Raw genomic sequence first — 9,744 nt, forward strand, 5'->3', positions numbered from 1 at the left:
GCTTTCCATTTTTAAGTTTGAAATAGAGCAGTTGCTTTGGAAGACGATCATCAGGCATCCGCACAACATGACCAGTCCAACAAAGTTGATATTGAAGAATCGTTGCTATCGGTAGCCTTTGATGGCCTCATTCTCCTCCAGGAGTTTGTCTCACCCGCTCTCTGTTTTGTGTGTTCTATCGGAGGGAGAACGCAGCTATTACAAGGCCAGGAACCCTGAAAGCTATCTTAATATGCCGCTCAAAACAAAAATTTAAAAAATTCCTTTCAGTAGCACCTTAGAGACCAACTAAGTTTGTCATAGGTATGAGCTTTCATGTGCATGCACACTTCTCTAAGGTGCTACCGGAAGGATTTTTTTGTTTTGACTATGTCAGACCAACACGGCTACCTACCTGACCTGTAATGGAGGAGGGAGAAAGATTGTTTTCTGCTGCTCCAGAGAAGCGGACATGGAGCAATGGATTCAAACTACAAGAAAGAAGATTCCACCTAAACATTAGGAAGAACTTCCTGACAGTAAGAGCTGTTCGGCAGTGGAATTTGCTACCAAGGAGTGTGGTGGAGTCTCCTTCTTTGGAGGTCTTTAAGCAGAGGCTTGATGCCATCTGTCAGGAATGCTTTGATGGTGTTTCCTGCTTGGCAGGGGGTTGGACTGGATGACCTTTGTGGTCTCTTCCAACTCCATGATTCTATGATTCTATAATATGCCTCTGCATGTCAGCTCCTAGGAATTGCAGGAGGGGAGAAAGCCCTTCCACTCAGGTTTTGGTTGCGGACTTCCCAAGTGGAACAGTCTCCTTCCTTGGAGGTTTTTGGGTGCCTTAGCTGAGATTCCCTGGGGTCTCTTCCAATGCCATGAATCAATGGTTGACCACAGGGAGAAAAGGATGTTGATCCAGATTCTTAGGAGGGGGTTCTGCTGGGTGCTTGTCCTTAAGATCAGCCTCTCCACCTGAGGGTTGGGGAAGTGGTCAATGTGAGACTCAGGTTTTTTAAAGGGATCCCAGGAAAAGATGGGAGATTACTGACCATTAGCTTAACATCTGTTCCAGGTCAACCCATTGAAGCCCCTGTGAATTCTCTTTTAAAGCAGTCTAGGTTGTTGGTCATCACTGCATATACAAAGCTCCAGGAGAGCATCCGCCCGCAACAATTAAGAGTTCCTTATTTCTATAGCTGCTCACTATTGCTGTAGAGATGGGAAAGCTCTGGGCTGAGGGCCTCATTTGGTCCAGCTGAACAACTGATTGCATTATTAAGAGATCCTGAAGGAAGATTTTAATCTTGGAGAACAAATGGCTACTATCACTTCAGTGCCAATTCTTCCTTTAATCTTTTGCAAAAAGAAGGAATGTTTGGGTGGGAATTGCAAAAACCAAATTGGTTCATGGGCCCTCTCTCTCTTGTTGTTGTTTAGTCGTTTAGTCGTGTCCGACTCTTTGTGACTCTCTCTCTAGCTACTGGTTATTTCCATCATCTTTTACATGCCTTTTTAATAATAATAATAATAATAATAATTTTTTATTTGTACCCCGCCCATCTGGCTGAGTCTCCCCAGCCACTCTGGGCGGCTTCCAATCGAACATCAAAACAATACAGAAATAGCACAATTACAAAAGTCACAAACAGTACATAAACCACATCAAAAAATACACAACCGAATGGAAAACAATTTTAACCTTGTTATGGAGAATCTTTTTGTAAACCTATGTTCCCAAACCACTAGAGAGCTTTTTAAAAACACAACAACCAAGCGGTATATGAATTTTGTTAAATACATAAAATAAACAGGGAGGAATCCTGAATCTCCCTGGACACACACACCCCCCCATAAGGCTTCAGTTCCCCTACAACCTTTTCTCCATAGGAAAGTCATTCTATCCCCTTGATAATTTTGGTGGCCCTTTCCTAAACGTTTTCCAACTCTAGAACAACCTTTTTGCACGAGGGGACCAAAATGCACAGTATTCCAAAATGCAGCCACACCATAATTTGCAAAACAGCGTTGTGATATCAGCAATTTTATTTCTGATCCCTTTCCTGTGTTTCTTTTTTCGTGGCCAACACACCTTGGGGAAACATCTTCATGGAGCTATGACCCCCCCCCCCCCGGCCAGGTCTTGTTCCCAGTCTGTCACACTGCTAGTTCAGACCCCATGAGCACATACAATTAAGATGGTCCCTCGAGACAGAGGGATGTCAAGAAGAAACAAGCGAACATCAGAACCAGTCTCTCAAAAAAGGATCCTGCTCCTTGCCAGCATAAATGTGGTGCGTTTCAATCCATTTCCCCAGGGTTTTGCGCTTCTGTGGTCCTGTTCCTGTAAAGAACAACCTCCTTATCAGCAATAAACCTGCCCTTAAAGATCTGTAGGGAGGGGCCTGATTCTAGGCAGAGGCTGTTCCTCACTTATCAACTTAAATGAATGGCATCTTGATCTCTCCGATAGCTCAGATATCTGATAACTCAGCTCCTTAACAGAATTCTGCACTGGTAAACTCTGCCCTAGGCAGAGCCCAGATCCATGGCCAGTGCAGGATTAAAAAGGTAAAGGGACCCCTGACCATTAGGTCCAGTCCTGACCGACTCTGGGGTTTCCGGCGCTCATCTCGCTCTATTGGCCAAGGGAGCCGGCGTACAGCTTCTAGGTCATGTGGCCAGCATGACAAAGCCGCTTCTGGCAAACCGGAGCAGCGCATGGAAACGCCGTTTACCTTTCCGCCGAAGCGGTACCTATTTATCTACTTGCACTTTGATGTGCCGAACAATGGAAGCTCACCTCTTCGGGGGGATTTGAACCGCTGACCTTCTGATCAGCAAGCCCTAGGCTCTGTGGTTTAACCCACAGCGCCACCTGGGTCCCAGTGCCAGATTTACATATAAGCTAAACAAGCTATAGCTTAGGGCCCCACTCTCTTGGGGGGCCCCAAAAGACTTTAAAAGGGGGGATGATGATGTACATTTCCAAAATATAAGATAAAAAAACAAATCAAATAAAACCTGCATACAGCAACAGTGTTTTGTGCTGTGAAGGCTCCTATGATGTAAGTCACGGGGCCCCGCCTGCTAGCCTGCTCTGTCAAATATCACTGGTTTATTCATTTCTATATATAGGGTGCCTACATTCTGCATGGACTGGTTGCATGACAACATGTGCAAATGGCTTGAGATACCTGTTAGGTCCATAAATTACCGTATTCAACACAAAAAACAGTGACAATTTGTTGTTGACAAAGGACAGCTGGACATAGAAAGGGCCCCATTACCTTCAGGAGCTTAGGGCCTCATCCTTCCTCAATCCGGCCCTATCCATGGCCCACAGAGCTCAGCCTCCCCAGGGTTTCAGGAAACGATCTCTGCAGCCCGGCCTGGAGACACTTCTAGGGATTGCTCCTGCGACCTTCTGCCACTGTGGCCTTTCCCAAGCAGAATAAAAACACGCAGCACCGGCAAAAATGGAACAGGGTTTCAAGCAAAAGCTCTTGCAATCTAGTTCACTTCTTCGGAAAGGAGATCTTATTCACCCTCCTCCTCCTTCTTTGGCCATCACTTGTAGCCCGGTAGGATTGTCTTCCATAAACACGGTTTTAACAAGCATTTTGGCACCCAAGTGGTCATCTAGTCCAACCCCCTGCAACACACTTATTTTATTTATACCAGCCCTCTCCAACCAGGCGCCCTCCAGCTGTTTTGGACTCCCGTGTCCATCAGTTCCCTCCCACACATTCCTAGGACCGCATGGTAGTTCAGAACAGATGGAGGGCGCCAGGTTGGAGGAAGCTGTGTCAGATGATGAGACCTCCCCCCCCCAAAGGAAGCCTGTAACCCAGGCATCCCCAGACTTCGGTCCTCCAGATGTTTTGGACTACAATTCCCATCTTCCCCGACCACTGGTCCTGTTAGCTAGGGATCATGGGTGTTGGAGGCCAAAACATCTGGAGGGCCGCAGTGTGGGGATGCCTGCTGTAACCTGTAGCGGCTTTTTGGCAGCAACCTGGTGACAAATCTCAACCACCTGAGGGCATGCCTGAAAAAGGAGAGGTTTCCTTTTGAATTTGAATCTATTGCAAACAACAGAAAGGACCAAACATTCAGTAAAGAAATAAGGCAGAATGAGGCAGTGTGGGACCAGTTTCCTTAAAATCTCCTTGCACCATCTTTTCCCATGCGGCTGCCTCAATCTGCAGAATTGTCCCTGTCACACTTAGTGCAGGATGCTGCAGCATAATTGCTGACAGAGTCTCCCTCCCACCCTAGGTAGGTGATCTTGTGCCCCTGGCAGAACCCTCCAGATTGCGCCCCCCAGCCAAGGACAAATTAGCTCTTCTTTCTGCCTCTCCTTGGTTGGACAGTGTTCTCGAAGCCACCAACATGAGTCTGACCAAACTGCGGGAGGCAGTGGAAGACAGGAGTGCCTGGTGTGCTCTGGTCCATGGGGTCACGAAGAGTCGGACACGACTCAACGACTGAACAACAAAAACTATTTCTGGGTTAGCGGAGTCTGTAACCTGAAGCGTCTGTAACCTGAGGTACCACTGTACTCTTTCCAGCTTAAAATTACTAAAAATTACTAAAAGCATTTTTGTTTAGGTAAGCCAATCAGACATGGAGAATCATAGAATAGTAGAGTTGGAAGAGACCACAAGGGCCTGTTGGGGTTAAAAGCAAAATCAGCAGAAACTGGTTGAGAAACTTACACATAGAGACCAAGACTTAAACAAATGCTTGGTTTAATGGAGAAAGGAAAAATTACAAAAATTAAATTAGGCTTACACAGAATACCCGCACAACCAAACCACCCACCAAGAGCACACTGGGAAAACGCCCAGCACAGAGGCAACACACAACACCCCTGATATACCCTGCATCATCAGCTTCACAGCAACACCTGTAGAGCTGCTCCACAGCTGCAGAGCCCCAGTCATTAAATCTTTCCTGACTCTTAAAGGTACAGTGAAACAATAATGACACTTTTACACAATCATTCAACATATCCCCTGCAGTTCATTATTGTGAAACAGAGACAAACTTTGTACATGTCTTTCATGCGCAACTTTTGGAAGTGCTTTAGTAAAGATGTCTGCAACTTGTCTGTCACCGGGGACATATTCAAAAACAATTGTTTTGTCAGCAATCAAATTCTTTACAAATTGTAAACGTAATCTCAACACTCTAGTGCGCTGTGTGTTGGTTTCTGAGCACAGGATAGCAAGTCCACTCTGGGAATCGAGATAAACTTTTACTGGGAGTGATGCTGGCATCTTTAAGTCTTCAAATATTTGTAAATACCACTCTATATCACGAATGGCCTGAGTACAGGCATATAACTCACTTTCAGTTGAAGAAAGACAATTAATCCTTTGATTCTGTGCTTTCCATTCAAAAGGACACCCATTATAAAAATAAACCATACCAGATGTACCTTTGTAATTATTTTGCTCTACAGCATGAGATGCATCACAATATATTTCAAAACCTTTGTCAATAGATGGTGTAAATTCCAATCTGTAACGTTTTGTGTGTTTGAGGTACATCACCACTCTCTTAAGAGCATTGAAGCATTGGGTAGTGCTGTAAAAGTAAAACCACATACCATAGGCGTTTCTTTCCCATTTGCATTCTTTAAACATAACATTTCAACAAGATCATCTATTTTTGCATTTTGATGAATCAAATAAGAACCATTTTTGCCTTCTTCAATTTGCATGGATATATAGTTTTTAGCTTTGCCTAATTCTACCACATCAAATTTTTCTTGTAACAGTGACACTATCTGTGTATATTCATGTTTAGTTTTTGTAGAAATTAGTAAATCATCTACAAACACACATAATTTGGTCACAGAATTTCCATTTTCTTTTGTAAATACACAGTTATCTGCCTTGCCTTGTGTAAAGCCAAAATTCAGCAATTCCTTCACTAAAGTCTGATGCCAGTTTTTACCACTCTGATGCAAACCATAAAGAGATTTATTTAGTTTGCACACTACTCCTTTTGTGGAGATTACGCCATCAGGAACACGCATAAAAATTTGTTCTTCTAAATCTGCAAACAAATAGGCAGTTTTTATATCTACATGATAGACAGAATGTCCACGCTGGGATGCATCTTTTAACAAAAGCTTAACAGATTCATATTTTACGCTCGGTGAGTAACACAAATCATAGTCTTCACCTGGGATTTGCTGGAAACCTCTGGCTACTAACCTAGCCTTGTACCTTACAACTTCGTTTTTATCATTCATTTTCACTTTATAAACCCATTTTGAATCAATAACTCTCATGTCTGGGGTTTGTGGTACAAGAGACCAAGTGTTATGCTCTTTTAAAGAAGCTATTTCAGCATCCATAGCTTTGTACCAATTTACAGCTTCATGCAAAGGTAATTTTTGAACATCGTTGTAGCATTTTGGCTCAAAAACTACTTTATTGGCATACACAGTGTATAACTGCTCTTTTGAAAACCGTCTTGGTTCCTGTCTCTTTCTGTCTGAACGTCTTAGTCCTGAAGAAGAGCTAGGCCCTTCAGAATCAGTAGAACTATTTGGACTTCTAGCTTCAGACTGTAAATTGCTATCATCAGACTGATGAGACTCTTGTGGGCTTTTCTTACTTTCAGAAAACTCAGAAGAACTTAACCTTTCTTTAGGTGTCTGTGTCTTTAAATTTTCAAACAAATCACCAGACACAACAGGCTTTTCGTCTTCAGATTCACTAGTATCCCCTGCTCCAGCTTCTTCCTCTTCTACTTCTACTTCCTCCTCATCAGCATTATCTAAACCATCACTATCTTGAAAAATAGCAACTCTATTCCAATTTACAGTTTCAATCATGCTTCTGGTAATATGAAATTTGCCAGTTGCTGGTACATAAACTCTGTACGCCCCCTGCTGGTAGCCCATAAACTTTCCTTGAACACTACGCTCATCCAACTTGTGTCTAGCAGGGTAGTGAATAATAACGTCTGAACCCCAAATTCGCAGGTATTTTAAATTAGGGCGTTTTTTAAACATCATTTCATAGGGTGTAACATTTAAACTAGAATGATAGGATCTGTTTTTAACAAAAAGATAGGCATGAAGAGATTCCGCCCAATATTCTTTCCCCAAATTAGCATCATGCAAGTAAGTTTTAACACCTGCCTGCAAATCACGTTGCACTACTTCTACAATCCCATTCTGCCAAGGACTTCTAGGGCAGGACAACTCGTGAACAGTCCCCTGCGCTTCCAGGAAATGTGAAAATTCCTCAGAAACAAATTCTCCCCCCCTGTCAGAAAACAAATGCTTTATAGGTTTGTTAAAGTGGGTTTTTACCCAGTTGCAAAAAATCTTGTACTTCTCAAGTGCTTGTGACTTTTCAGCAATGGTGTAAACAAAACAATATCTGCTGTACTGATCAATAAGAGTAAGCCAATATTTTGAATTTCCTAAAGAAGGAGGGAGTGGCCCTACTAAATCACAATGCACACGTTCAAATGGCTCTGTTACTTTCCTGCCTGAGCATTTACCCTTTCTTGCAACTTTTATCTTATTCTTACAACAAGATACACATTGCATATAGTATTTACATGGCTTCAAGTTTAGTCCATCAACAATCTTCTCTGTCTTTATCACATCTGTGAAATTTAAATGTCCCAAAAGTCTATGCGCCTCATGAATACATCCGGAGTGAGGCTTTACATTTCTCAGCCCCTGACTTTTTCTCAACCCTTGCCTTGGCTGGGTTACTCTACAGTTCACAGGTGGCTGTGAATGCGTTTTAAAATATAGTCTATATAAACCTTCAGACTCTTTGGCATACAATACACGTTTTCCCCCTTTGTAGAACTCACATAGTGATTTTGTGAAGCACACAGTTACTCCTTGGCGTGCAAAGCAACTTACTGATAATAAATTGTCCACTGATGGGCAGTAAGTGCAATTTGCTATTGTGATGTTTAAGGAGTCAAGTTTCACAGTACCTCTGCCAAGCGACTGTAGAACGTCGGAGTTGGCCAGATGAATGGTGCCAATTTCCTCTTCGAAAGAAATAAACAGACTTCGGTCGTTACAAAGATGAATTGACGCCCCGGAATCTACTACAAACGATTTCCACGTGTCATCTTTAATTACTTTACGACCTAATTCACGAACATGGAACGCTCGCGGCTCACGTCCATCTTTACGATGTGCTGCCGACTGCTGGGTTGCTGTCTGTGATTTACGAACTGGAACGGACCTTGAAGCATTTTGCTTTTTAAATCTGCAGTTCCTCGCAAGGTGCCCCTGCTTTTTACAAAACCAGCAATGCTTGGAAGTTTTGAAAGCAGATGAATCACCACAGACTTGCATACGGCGTTCCTCATTATTTTTAGAAATAGGAGTGCTAATCCCACAAGCCTCCCTTCTGTCCAGCTCGCCCATCAATCTTGCTGTTACCCCTTCCACAGTTAATTGTGCTGGAGGTACAGCAGATATCTGGCTAGCTATGGCAGACACTGACTCCTTTCTAACGTGCACTGCCGCAAGACTGTCCCACATTTCTTTGGCAGTTTTCTTATTTCTTATATACACAACTTGCTGATCACTAACAGCCAAGTTAATTAATGCCCTTGCTTTAGCATCACCTTTCGACCAGGCATCGGTCATAGGAGCAGGAGGGTCCTCGGTCACGTACTTCCACACATCACGGGAAGTCAGAAGTGCTTCCATGCGAAAAGACCATAAGCTATAGTTCTCGGCCGTTAGTTGCGGGAATGTTAAAGCCTTCTCAGCCTCAGCAACACGGTCTGCCATGCTGGAACTTTTCAACCACCAGCCCACAAAACCGTTGCAGCAAAAAGAAGGAAAAAACCTTTCTAAACCTTTCTCCAAAAACTAACATGTGTAGTTCCACACTCAACCACTGGGCCCATAACCAAGATGTTGGGGTTAAAAGCAAAATCAGCAGAAACTGGTTGAGAAACTTACACATAGAGACCAAGACTTAAACAAATGCTTGGTTTAATGGAGAAAGGAAAAATTACAAAAATTAAATTAGGCTTACACAGAATACCCGCACAACCAAACCACCCACCAAGAGCACACTGGGAAAACGCCCAGCACAGAGGCAACACACAACACCCCTGATATACCCTGCATCATCAGCTTCACAGCAACACCTGTAGAGCTGCTCCACAGCTGCAGAGCCCCAGTCATTAAATCTTTCCTGACTCTTAAAGGTACAGTGAAACAATAATGACACTTTTACACAATCATTCAACAGGGCCATCCAGTCCAACCCCCCTGGGTTGGGGGGAAACACAATCAAAGCATTCTTGACATATGCCTGTCAAGCTTCTGCTTAAAGACCTCCAAAGAAGGAGACTCCACCACACTCCTTGGCAGCAAATTCCACTGCCAAACAGCTCTTACTGTCAGGAAGTTCTTCCTAATGTTTAGGTGGAATCTTCTTTCTTGTAGTTTGAACCCATTGCTCCGTGTCCGCTTCTCGAGCAGCCGAAAACAACCTTTCTCCCTCCTCTATATGACATCCTTTGATATATTTGAACATGGCTATCATATCACCCCTTAACCTTCTCTTCTCCAGGCTAAACATACCCAGCTCCCTAAGCCGTTCCTCATAAGGCATTGTTTCCAGGCCTTTGACCATTTTGGTTGCCCTCTTCTGGACACGTTCCAACTTGTCAGAATCCTTCTTGAACTGTGGTGCCCAGAACTGGACACAGTATTCCAGGTGAGGTCTGACCAGAGCAGAATAC

Source organism: Zootoca vivipara, chromosome 8 (genome assembly GCF_963506605.1).
Source record: "Zootoca vivipara chromosome 8, rZooViv1.1, whole genome shotgun sequence".
NCBI lineage: Eukaryota > Metazoa > Chordata > Lepidosauria > Squamata > Lacertidae > Zootoca > Zootoca vivipara.